Below are 13,738 nucleotides of genomic sequence, written 5' to 3'. Positions count from 1 at the left end.
TCAGTGACTTCTGTGCTAGTGGATTCTGAAATATGAGGTATATAAATGAAATTAAATTAAAAAATTGGTATTTAACTAGTAAGTCAACATGTATTCTTATTTTTATAATTTAATTGTGGCTTGTCTTAAAGAATATTTTTGTTGTCATATATGTCCAGAAAAGTGGCGATTCAGTTATATTTAAGTAAATAATAAGTTACCAAGTGAACCTCTATAAACATAATCTATAAATTTGGAACTTGTATATACATGATAAAATTTTGATAGGCTTAAATATATTCATCTCATCCTAAAGGGATTAGAGTGTGTAAGCTATGTTAAGTATTTCCTTTTGGTAACAAGTCAATTCTCTTGTAATATGACCAGATATTTACTACTTGTATAATGTCTGATGATGTTCAACATCTTCTCCTATTCATTTATTTGTGTGTTCATTCATTCATCACTCAACAAAAATCTGTAAGTGTCTATTATGTGTCAGGTTTTGCATGAAGCACTAGAGATACATTATGTCAGACATGGTCCCTGCTCTCCAGTAGCCACATTCTAGGGGCAGAGACAGACACCTGAGCAAGGGCACTTAAAGCCTGTGGTGTATTTGCACTGTGTCAACTTAGCCAAGTCAGAACTATGTTTCTTGGAATTTCCTTCTCTTCAGAGGTCCAGATTAGTGTGGACTACAAAGTATATATTGTAGGAAACCATAAACAAAGTGAAAAGACAACCTACAGACTGGGAGAAAATACTTACAAATGATGTGACCAACAAAGGGTTAATTTCCAAAATATACAAACAGCTGATACAACTAATATATATTGGAAAAAAAAAAAAAAAAACACAACCCAGTTAAAAAATGGGCAGAAAACCTAAACAGACATTTCTCCAAAGATGACATATAGATGGTCAAGAGACACATGAAAGGATGTTCAACATCTTTCATTTGCATTAGAGAAATGCAAATGAAAACTGCAATTAGATATCACCTCACACCAATCAGAATGGCCATGATAAAAAAATCCACAAACAATAAATGCTGGAGAGGGTGTGGAGAGAAGCGAACCATCCTACACTGTTGGTGGGAATGTAAATTGGTACAGCCACTATGGAGAAAAATATGGAGGTTCATTAAAAACTAAAACAGAGCTATCATATCATCCTGCAATCCCACTCCTGGGCATATATCTGGAGAGAAACATGACCCGAAAGGATACATGCACTCCATTGTTCACTGAAGCACTGTTTACAATAGATAAGACATGGAAGCAACCTTAATTCCGTTGACAGAAGAATGGATAAAGAAGATATGGTACATATAGACAATAAAATATTACTCAGCCATTAAAAAGAATGAAATAATAATAATGGATCTAGATATTGTAATACCAAGTGAAGTTGGTCAGACAGAGAAGCAGAAATATTGTATGACATCTCTTATATATGGAATCTGAAGATACAAATGAGCTTACTTACAAAACAGAAAGAGACTCACAGACTTAGAGAACAAATTTACAGTTACCAGGGGAAGAATGAGGGGAAAGGATAGTTAGGGAATTTGGGATAGACATGTGCACAGTGCTATATTTAAAATGGCCAACCACAAGGACCTATTGTATAGCCCAGGAACTTTGCTCAATGTTACCTGGCAGCTTGGATGGGAGGGGAGTTTGGGGGAAAATGGATACATGTAATGTATGACTGAGTCCCCATTTGCTGTTCACCTGAAACTATCACAACATTGTTAGTCAGCTACACTCTAATATAAAATAAAAAGTATATATATATATATATATATATATATATACATACACACAAAGTAACAAATGCCAGAGAGGGTGTAAAGAAAAGGGAATCCTCCTACACTGTTGTGCTGGCGGGAATGTAAGTTGGTGCAGCCACTTTGGAGAACAGTGTGAAGGTTCCTCAAAACTAAAAACAGAGCTACCATATGATCCTGCAATCCCACTCCTGAGCATATATATGGAAAAGATGAAAACTCAATTAGAAAAGATACATGCACCCAAATGTTTATCGAAACACTATTTACTATACACACACACATACATACACACACAATGGACTATTAGCCATAAAAAGAATGAAATACTGTGATATGCAGCAACATGGATGGACCCAGAGATCATACTAAGTAAAGTAAATTAGAGAAAGACAAATACCATATGATATTGCTCATAGGTACAATCTAATTGTAAAAAATGACACGAACTTATTGAAAAAAACAAAGACTCAGAGACATAGAAAGCAAACTTATGTTTACAAAAGGGTATAGAGAAGGGGGCGGATAAATTCGTAGTTTGGGATTAATAGATACACAGTACTATATATAAAATAGATAATCAACAAGGACCCACTGTATAGCACAGGGAACTATATTCAATATCTTATAATAACCTATAATGGAAAGGAATCTGAAAAGGAATATATATGTATGACTGAATCACTTTGCTGGACACCTAAGTTCAGTTCAGTCACTCAGTCATGTCTGACTTTTTGCGACCTCATGGACTGCAGCACTCCAGGCCTCCCTGTTCATCAACAACACCTGGAGTTTGCTCAAACTCATGTCCATTGAGTCGGTGATGCCATCCAACCATCTCATCCTCTGTTGTCCCCTTCTCCTCCTGTCTTCAATCTTTCACAGAATCAGGGTCTTTTCAAATGAGTCAGGTCTTTGCATCAGGTAGGCAAAGTATTGGGGTTTCAGCTTCATCATCAGTCCTTCCAATGAATATTCAGGACTGATTTCCTTTAGGATGGACTGGTTGGATCTCCCTGCAGTCCAAGGGACTCTAAAGAGTCTTCTATAACACCACAGTTCAAAAGCATTAATTCTTCAGCACTCAGCTTTCTTTATAGTCCAACTCTCACATCCATACATGACTACTGGAAAAACCATAGTCTTGACCAGATGGAACTTTGTTGGCAAAGTAATGCCTCTGCTTTTTAAGATGTTGTCTTGGTTGGTCATAACTTTTCTTCCAAGGAGTAAGCGTCTTTTAATTTCATAGCTGCAGTCACCACCTGCAGTGATTTTGGAGCCCCAAAAAATAAAGTCTGACACTGTTTCCACTGTTTCTCCATCTATTTGCCATGAAGTGATGGGACAAGAAGCCATGATCTTCATTTTCTGAATGTTGAGTTTTAAACCAACTTTTCACTCTCCACTTTCATCAAGAGGCTCTTTAGTTCTTCTTCACTTTCTGCCATAAGGATGGTATAATCTGCATATCTGAGGTTATTGATATTTCTCCCAGCAATCTTGATTCCAGTTTGTGCTTCATCCAGCCCAGCATTTCTCATGATGTCCTCTGCATATACATTAAATAAGCAGGGTGACAATGTACAGCCTTGACGTACTCCTTTCCTTATTTGGAACCAGTCTGTTGTTCCATGTCCAGTTCTAACTTTTGCTTCCTGATCTGCATACAGATTTCTCAAGAGGCAGGTCAGGTGGTCTGGTATTCCCATCTCTTTCAGAATTTTCCATAGTCTGTTGTGATCCACACAGTCAAAGGCTTTGGCACAGTCAATAAAGCAGAAATGGATGTTTTTCTGGAACTCTCTTGTGTTTTTGATGATCCAACAGATGTTGGCAATTTGATCTCTGGTTCCTCTGCCTTTTCTAAATCCAGCTTGAACATCTGGAAGTTCATGGATCACATACTGTTGATGCCTGGCTTGGAGAATTTTGAGCATTACTTTGCTAGTGTGTGAGATGAGTGCAACTGTGTGGTAGTTTGAGCATTCTTTGGCATTGCCTTTCTTTGGGATTGGAATGAAAACTGACCTTTTCCAGTCCTGTGGCCACTGCTGAGTTTTTCAAATTTGCTGGCATATTGAGTGCAGCACTTTCACAACATTATCTTTTAGGATTTAAAAGAGCTCAACTGGAATTCCATCACCTCCACTAGCTTTGTTCGTAGTGATGCTTCCTAAGGCCCACTTGACTTCACATTCCAGGATGTCTGGCTCTAGGTGAGTGATCACACCATCATGATTATCTGGGTTGTGAAGACCTCTTTTGTGTAGTTCTGTGTAGTCTTGCCACCTCTACTTAGTATCTTCTGCTTCTGTTAGGTCCGTACCATTTCTGTTCTTTATCGAGCCCATCTTTGCATGAAATGTTCCCTTGGTGTCTCTAATTTTCTTGAAGAGATCTCTAGTCTTTCCCATTCTGATGTTTTCCTCTATTTCTTTGCACTGATCACTGAGGAAGGCTTTCTTATCTTTCCTTGCTATTCTTTGGAAATCTGCATTCAAATGGGCATATCTTTCCTTTTCTCCTTTGCTTTTTGCTTCTCTTCTTTTCAAAGCTATTTGTAAGGCCTCCCCAGACAGCCATTTTGCTTTTTGCATTTCTTTTTCTTGGGGATGGTCTTGATCCCTGTCTCCTGTACAATGTCATGAACCTCGGACCATAGTTCCTCAGGCACTCTATCAGATCTAATCTCTTGAATCTATTTCTCACTTCTACTGTATAATCATAAGGGATATGATTTAGGTCATACCCGAATTGTCTAGTGGTTTTCCCCACTTTCTTCAATTTAAGTCTGAATTTGGCAATAAGAAGTTCATGATCTGAGCCACAGTCAGCTCCCAGTCTTGTTTTTGCTGACTGTATAGAGCTTCTCCATCTTTGGCTGCAAAGAATACAATCCATATGATTTCAGTATTGACCATCTGGTGATGTCCATGTGTAGTGTCTTCTCTTGTGTTGTTGGAAGAGGGTATTTGCTACGACAAATGTGTTCTCTTGGCAAAACTATTAGCCTTTATCATGCTTCATTATGTACTCCAAGGCCAAATTTGCCTGTTACTCCAGGTTTTTCTTGACTTCCTACTTTTGCATTCCATTCCCCTATAATGAAAAGAACATCTTTTTTGGGTATTAGTTCTAGAAGGTCTTGTAGGTCTTCATAGAACTGTTCAAATTTAGCTTCTTCAGCATTACTGGTCGGGGCATAGACTTGGATTACCGTGATATTGAATGGTTTGCCTTGGAAACAAACAGAGATCATTCTGTTGTTTCTGAGATCGCATCCAAGTACTGCATTTTGGACTCTTTTGTTGACTATGATGGCTACTCCATTTCTTCTAAGGGATTCTTGCCCACAGTAGTAGATATAATGATCATCTGAGTTAAATTCACCCATTCTAGTCCATTTTAGTTTGCTGATTCCTAAAATGTCAACGTTCACTCTTGCCATCTCCTCTTTGACCCCTTCCAATTTGCCTTGATTCATGGACTTAACATTCCAGGTTCCTATGCAATATTGCTCTTTACAGCATCGGACTTTGCTTCTATCACCAGTTACATCCACAACTGGGTATTGCTTGTTTTTCTTTGGCTCCATCTCTTCATTCTTTCTGGAGTTATTTCTCCACTGATCTCCAGTAGCATATTGGACACCTACCGACCTGGGGAGTTCATCTTTCAGTGTCCTATCTTTTTGCCTTCTCATACTGTTCAACCTAATAAATCAACTAAATCAACTATACTTCAATTAAAAATATTACATGCTCTCTAGAGAGTTGTTATGATGCTCAAATAAAATAACATAGACAAAAAAAGAGATACATATTGTGTGAGATTTAGAAGGCAGAATTAAAGGAGCTGCCATCTTCATTTTTCCTTGAAAGGTTCATGTAGGACAGGAGGCTCTGCTACAACTCAGTTAAGCTTCTCTGTGAGCTCCCAGGATGGGTATGGGGCCGGAGTTCTTCCAGCTTCTCCTTCAACTTCTTTGACTCAGGCCAGAGGAATGTTTAGCTGCTTGATGGTGAGTGCCAGCTTCTCCTGCAGGGCACCCCCATTGTCAAAGTTGGAATCTTGAGGCAGTGAGAAACCACCCTAGGTTCTAGTAAGTTCTCATTAGCTCAAGCTCAGTTTTGCAGATTCCACTTTCTCTTTGCTTCTCCAATATCTTCACTTTTGACTGACTTCTCAGCAGACTTCAAGCTCCATACATAAAAATACACAGACTGTTTAATCTGCTCCCCACTAAAATCATGGAAAGCAGAATCTCTTTGTGAAATCCCTTGTCATCTGACTCTATTCCCACCTTTCTGTTTTTCTCTGCTCTCCCTTCTGGGGTTTCTTATCTTATTGAATAGTAATAGAAACACAGGCATGTATACTGAGAAGTATAAGAAGAAACAGAGGTAAATGAGTAATTTTTTCCTGAAAAGGGAAGAATAGTCAGGGTAAGGGAAGGGGAAGATTTCATTAAGAAAAATCTTTGAGGTGGGCTAGAAGAATGAATGGGAGTTTGTTAAGCGAAAACTAGGGAGAAATTGATTCTATCAGACAGGAAATACCATGGATAAAAACACAAAGTTGGGAATCATAGAGCTTATTAGGGTGATGATGAGATAATAATATTTGAGTGTGGGTTGCTAGGGAGAGATGATAGCAGAAAGAGAGAGGGAGGGGATGAACAGAAAAAAAAGTTAAATCAAATTTTGAAGAACTATATAACAGAGATATAGGGGAAGTATTAACAAAGTTCACTGAGAAAATGAAATAATCAGATCTCATACATATAAATTATTTAGTCAAATACACTAACATCTTAAGGGACATAAATTCTGTTTGTCTTCCTCACCACCCTTTATGTTCAATAAAGTCTCAAAAAATGTTTTATGATGATGTAACTCCTTACATTTACTTATTCAAATACCACCATCCAGCTTCCTTCTCAGTAACAATACTCTGAAAAGTAGAAAGTGATACTTAGCTCCATAAAGCAATGTGTCCATAATGGATACCTATTTGAAATAATTTCAAATGTATGTGAAATGGCATAGACCTGTGGTTCCCAAATTGTGTGTCAAGGTGTCACAGGGCAACACAGTAAACCTATAGGCACACCATAGTATAGTTTAAAATTTCAAGGTAAACTCAGTAACATCTGTGGACTACCAGGCACACTACATTCATTTTAAGGATGCTATATCTTTGCACAGCTGGCATTCTGGTAACTGTGATAAAAAGCAAGTGCTGTGCAAAAATCAAGGTGGAACAGGAGATGCCCGTTGTAGTGTCTGACTGGATTCCAAGGTTTGAGACGTTGTACAGTGACCAACAAATACATATATCCATTGGTTAATTGGGATTATTTGAAGTTAATTTTTTTTCAATTTGTAAGTATTATAAAGTATAAATATTATTCCAAACAGCTACTATGTTGTTAGGATATTAACACTTATTAAGTTCTTTGGACCAACTGCTTAGTAAATGGAATTAAGTTTTTAGGGGTGGGAGGGCTAGGGAGCCATGAAAAATTACTGAGAACCTAAGGGTGCCATGAGCCAAGAAAAGTTAGGAACCCCTGTTCACAAAGGCTTTCAACTTTCTAATAAGGAAGTGAGAGCAATGAGTGTACCCATTTCTGGAGATAAATATAACTCACTCCAGACTCTTTGGGACTTTTATAGAAATGCCTGGCACAAAATAAAAACCAACGAAAAATTTAAAAAAGGCTACAAAACTGCAAAATATGTGTGGTATAAGACAAAGTTAGGGTGAACATTTCAAACTGATCCTTGTGGGATTCAACATTTGGCCTAAAGTTGCTATTGTATTCCATAATTGCAGCATCCTATAGGGGCATGAATATTTCTCTGCTTGCCTAGCTTTTGATAGTAACTCTAGCTGTGAGCCCCTTTATGTCACATTTTCCTTGGAGCAGAAGCCATGTGGAGAAGGAATACAGAGGATTTCAACAATTCAATGCACTGATTTTCTACATTGGCAAAGTGAAGCGCATTACTGAAAAACTGCAAGTAACCAAAACAGCTGTTCGACTTCCCATCTGATACAAGGAGAGAGAGAGAGGAGAGAGTCTACATGACCATTTCCTACACTAAGAAATAATTATTGCATTTCTAGTCTTTTGCTTTCCGATAAGCATGAACCTTCTGTTCATCATGACTGGAATTCCAGATATCTCTTATTTTCAATAATGTTGTTAGTTTCTATATGAGTAATGAAGCTCATTTGCATTAGTTTTCTTCTGTTTGCATTTCTTGATTGTGTTCACTTGAAGGGGATGGAAGGAAGCTGTCAATTTTTAATGATATTCTACTATAATAAAAAGAACTGCCTTATGATCCAGCAATCCCACTGCTGGGCATACACACTGAGGAAACCAGAAGGGAAAGAGACACGTGTACCCCAATGTTCATCGTGAGCACTGTTTATAATAGCCAGGACATGGAAACAACCTAGATGTCCATCAGCAGATGAATGGATAAGAAAGCTGTGGTACATATACACAATGGAGTATTACTCAGCCATTAAAAAGAATACATTTGAATCAGTTCTAATGAGGTGGATGAAACTGGAGCCTATTATACAGAGTGAAGTAAGCCAGAAGGAAAAACATAAATACAGTATACTAACGCATATATATGGAATTTAGAAAGATGGTAACAATAACCCGGTGTACAAGACAGCAAAAGAGACACTGATGTATAGAACAGTCTTATGGACTCTGTGGGAGAGGGAGAGGGTGGGAAGATTTGGGAGAATGGCAATGAAACATGTAAAATATCATGTAGGAAACGAGTTGCCAGTCCAGGTTCGATGCACGATGCTGGATGCTTGGGGCTGGTGCACTGGGACGGCCCAGAGGGATGGTATGGGGAGGGAGGAGGGAGGAGGGTTCGGGATGGGGAACACATGTATACCTGTGGTGGATTCATTTTGATATTTGGCAAAACTAATACAATTATGTAAAGTTTAAAAATAAAATAAAATTAGAAAAAAAAAAAAAAAAAGAATACCTATTTGCTTACTATGTACCAGGCAGTTTTCTAAGTATATTATAAACAAAGGTATTTAATCTTGATTGCAACACTGTGGTGTGAGTATTATTTTTATCCCTGTTTTATGGATGAGGAAACTGAGGCATAGAAAGTTTATGGAGTTTTACCAAGGTGACTCATCTAGTAGATGATAGAACTAGTTTTATTTCACAGTTGATTGATACGTGGACCACCATCTAAACTATTATGCTAAATTGATTCCCCACTGTGCCAGAATTTGGTAAACATTTTAAGAAAGTTATATTGTTTAAGCCTCACAATATTCCAGAGGTTCAGAGATGCAAAGTAATGTCTCAAGAGCTCCAAGATAGCCAAATGGTTGACTCAAAGTTCTGTCTCCCAATTCTGTGCTGTTTTGCCTATATCAGTAGTTTTTGAAATGGGGTGAGTTAAACCATAAGAAGACACCAATATTTGATCATTTTTACTTCAAAATCACAAACTCATATGGTTCTGCTTTCAACAACATGATCCATGGAGACCAGCAGAGACACAATATTAGAAATCCTATTAATGTTCACTTCTAACTTAAAATGAAGAGTAAATTCGGCTTTATGAAGTTTTTATTTTTTTTATTGATAACATGCCCTTCTTGCAAGTCAGAGTGTCCTGCCCAGAGAGTGAGGTCCCTGAAGGACGAGTTGTAGTTCTATATTGTAGAAAAGTGGAGAGAGGCAACAACATTACTTTGTTTCCTTTCTACACCTTGTGCCTTTCAGTGATGTACTCAACTTTTCACATTATTGTATATTACCAATATGATTAATTACCTAAACTATGATCTTTAAATAACAAAACATTTACAATACTTTTGTAGTGAGGTGGGAAATGAGTGAGGTGGGAATAGTGACATTTTCAGAAATATTGAGGGGCTTCCCTGATGGCTCAGGCCGTAAAGAATCCGCAAGTAATGCATGAGACCTGGGTTCTATCCCTGAGTTGGGAAAATCCCCTGGAGGAGAGCATGGCAATCCACTCCAGTATTCTTGCCTATAGAATCCCCAATGACAGAGGAGCCTGGCGGGCGACAGCCCATGGGGGTGGCAAAGAGTCAGACAGGACTGAGCAACTAAGCACAGTACAGGTTGTTCAGACCATCCTCTGAATGAAAACAAACTAAAGATGTCAAAGTGCTGTTAAGAGGATACAAAATTACTGAACAAAAATCTAAGGGTACATGGGAATCCAGAGTGACAGACACGACACTGAATTTTCTTTTATTCGAGGCATTTATCAGTTCAGTTCAGTTCAGTCGCTCAGTCGTGTCCGACTCTTTGTGATCCCATGAATTGCAGCACGCCAGGCCTCCCTGTCCGTCACCTACTCCCGGAGTTCACTCAGACTCACGTCCATCGAGTCAGTGATGCCATCCAGCCATCTCATCCTCTGTCGTCCCCTTCTCCTCCTGCCCCCAATCCCTCCCAGCATCAGAATCTTTTCCAATGAGTCAACTCTTCGCATGAGGTGGCCAAAATACTGGAGTTTCAGCTTTAGCATCATTCCTTCCAAAGAAATCCCAGGACTGATCTTCAGAATGGACTGACTGGATCTCCTTGCAGTCCAAGGGACTCTCAAGAGTCTTCTCCAACACCACAGTTCAAAAGCATCAAGTCTTCGGCACTCACCTTTCTTCACAGTCCAACTCTCAAATCCATACATGACCACTGGAAAAACCATAGCCTTGACTAGAAAGACCTTTCTTGGCAAAGTAATGTCTCTGCTTTTCAATATGCTATCTAGGTTGGTCATAACTTTTCTTCCAAGGAGTAAGCGTCTTTTAATTTCATGGCTGCAGTCACCATCTGCAGTGATTTTGGAGCTCAAAAAAATAAAGTCTGACACTGTTTCCACTGTTTCCCCATCTATTTCCCATGAAGTGATGGGACCAGATGCCATGATCTTAGTTTTCTGAATGTTGAGCTTTAAACCAACTTTTTCACTCTCCTCTTTCACTTTCATCAAGAGGCTTTTTAGTTCCTCTTCACTTTCTTCCATAAGGGTGGTGTCATCTGCATATCTGAGGTTATTGATATTTCTCCCGGCAATCTTGATTCCAGCTTGTGCTTCTTCCAGTCTAGCGTTTCTCATGATGTATTCTGCATATAAGTCAAATAAGCAGGGTGACAATATACAGCCTTGATGTACTCCTTTTCCTATTTGGAACCAGTCTGTTGTTCCATGTCCAGTTCTAACTGTTGCTTCCTGACCTGCATATAGGTTTCTCAAGAAGCAGGTCAGGTTGTCTGGTACTCCCATTTCTTTCAGAATTTTCCACAGTTGATTGTGATCCACACAGTCAAAGGCTTTGGCATAGTCAATAAAGCAGAAATAGATGTTTTTCTGGAACTCTCTTGCTTTTTCCATGATCCAGAGGATATTGGCAATTTGATCTCTGGTTCCTCTGCCTTTTCTAAAACTGGCTTGAACATCAGGAAGTTCACGGTTCACGTATTGCTGAAGCCTGGCTTGGAGAATTTTGAGCATTACTTTACTAGCATGTGAGATGACTGCAGTTGTGTGGTAGTTTGAGCATTCTTTGGCATTGCCTTTCTTTGGGATTGGAATGAAAACTGACTGTTTCCAGTCCTGTGGCCACTGCTGAGTTTTCCAAATTTGCTGGCATATTGAGTGCAGCACTTTCACAGCATCATCTTTCAGGATTTGAAATAGCTCAACTGGAATTCCATCACCTCCACTAGCTTTGTTCGTAGTGATGCTTTCTAAGGCCCACTTGACTTCACATTCCAGGATGTCTGGCTCTAGGTGAGTGATCACACCATCATGATTATCTGGGTCATGAAGATATTTTTTGTACAGTTCTGTGTATTCTTGCCACCTCTTCTTAATATCTTCTGCTTCTGTTAGGTCCGTACCATTTCTGTTCTTTATCGAGCCCATCTTTGCATGAAATGTTCCCTTGGTGTCTCTAATTTTCTTGAAGAGATCTCTAGTCTTTCCCATTCTGTTGTTTTCCTCTATTTCTTTGCATTGATCGCTGAGGAAGGCTTTCTTATCTCTTGCTATTCTTTGGAACTCTGAGTTCAGATGCTTATATCTTTCCTTTTCTCCTTTGCTTTTCACTTCTCTTCTTTTCACAGCTATTTGTAAGGCCTCCCAAGACAGCCATTTTGCTTTTTTGCATTTCTTTTCCATGGGGATGGTCTTGATCCCTTTCTCCTATACAATGTCACGAACCTCTGTCCATAGTTCATCAGGCACTCTATCAGATCTAGTCCCTTAAATCTATTTCTCATTTCACAGTTATCAGTACCAGCTAACTTGAATTTTTCTTTAAATGACTCAATAGGGAAAAGGGGGTATAAACCACAAATTCTGGTGCCCATCTTCACTGGGAATTATAGTAGACATTAGTAAATCTGCTTCCCTCATGCCAGTCCCACAACTGTTGACTCCCCCACCCCTCACTTCAGAATTTTAAGGACATGATTTCACTATCTTCTGGCTTGTGCTTTTTTATGAGCAGTCAGCTGTCATTTATATCTTTGTTCACTTATACTTTTTCTCTGGCTGCTTTCAAGATTTTATCTTGATTTCTAATTTTGAATAATTTCACTATGAAGTACACTGGTGTTTAGTATTTCTCATCCTTGAGGTTCATTGAGATCCTTCGATCTGTGGTTTAGTTTTTCTGTTAATCAAATTTGGAAGTATTTTGCGTGTTACTTTTTTAAAATGTTTCTCCCATCCATTTCCCTCATCTTTGTGGGCTCCAATTACACACACATTGGCCACTTGTAGTTGTCCATAGCTCACTGATGCTCTGTGTATTTTTTTCAGTCCTTTTCCTCTATGTGTTTAATTTTGGATATTGTCTACTGCTCAGTCTTCAAGATTACTGCTCTTTTCTCCTGCATCAAATGCTTAATCTGCTATTAATTCCATCTAATGTATTTTTCACCTAAAAATTATTTTTTTCATCTCTAGATGTTCAATTTGAGTTTTTAAAATATATTCCATTTCTCTCCTTAACATGCTAATGCTCTGCTCTACCTTAACATATGCAATATAGTTATCATCATTTTAAATGTCCTTGTCTACCAATTCTGTCATCATTGTAATTTCTGTTTCCTATTTCCAATGGTTGATTTTTCTCATTATTAGATACATTTTTTTCTGATTTTTTCCAAGTCTAATAATTTTTTTATTGGATACAGACATTGTAATTTTACCTTCTTGTGAGCTGGAAGAAGGTAAATATTCTTGAGGATTGTTTTTTCTGGAGCATAGTTAAATTACATCAAAAGGGTTTTATTAAATTTTATTTCAAAACTTTGTTAGGTAAAACCAGACAACTATTAATTCTGGGGCTAATTTTCCTCCCCTAAAAAAGGTACTAATTAATCTTGAATACTCTACCTGATGCCTTAGAAATAAGGTTTTTCCCCTGTCTGTTGGCACATGAACTATTCTGGGCCCTGATGGACCTTTCCCTGGCCTTAGGTATTTTCTCACATGCATACTTGCACCTGTGTTCAGGTGATGACTGGAGGTCGTCTGTATGTCTGACCCTCTGTAGGTCTCTGGAGCTCTCTTCAGCAGTTATCTCCTATTACTCAACCCTGCAAACTGTAAACACCTTGACCTCCCTGCATTTGCAGGGCACTCAAAGCTGGTGCTCTGGGACAACCCAGAGGGATTGGTGGGGAGGGAGGTAGGAGGGGGTTTCAGGATGGGGGGACACATGTGCACCCATGGCTGATTCATGTTGATGTATGGCAAAAACCACCACAATACTGTAAAGTAATTAACATCCAATTAAAATAAATTCATTTTTTAAAAAATTAAACAACAACAACAACAAAAATTGTTGTCTTCTCAACTAAGAAAGAACAGAGGCTCTGTTTGGGTTTTACCTCTCCACACTGAGGCC

Source organism: Bos mutus, unplaced genomic scaffold (assembly GCF_027580195.1).
Source record: "Bos mutus isolate GX-2022 unplaced genomic scaffold, NWIPB_WYAK_1.1 CTG236, whole genome shotgun sequence".
Taxonomy (NCBI): Eukaryota; Metazoa; Chordata; class Mammalia; order Artiodactyla; family Bovidae; genus Bos; species Bos mutus.
Note: the sequence above shows the minus strand (reverse complement) of the source record.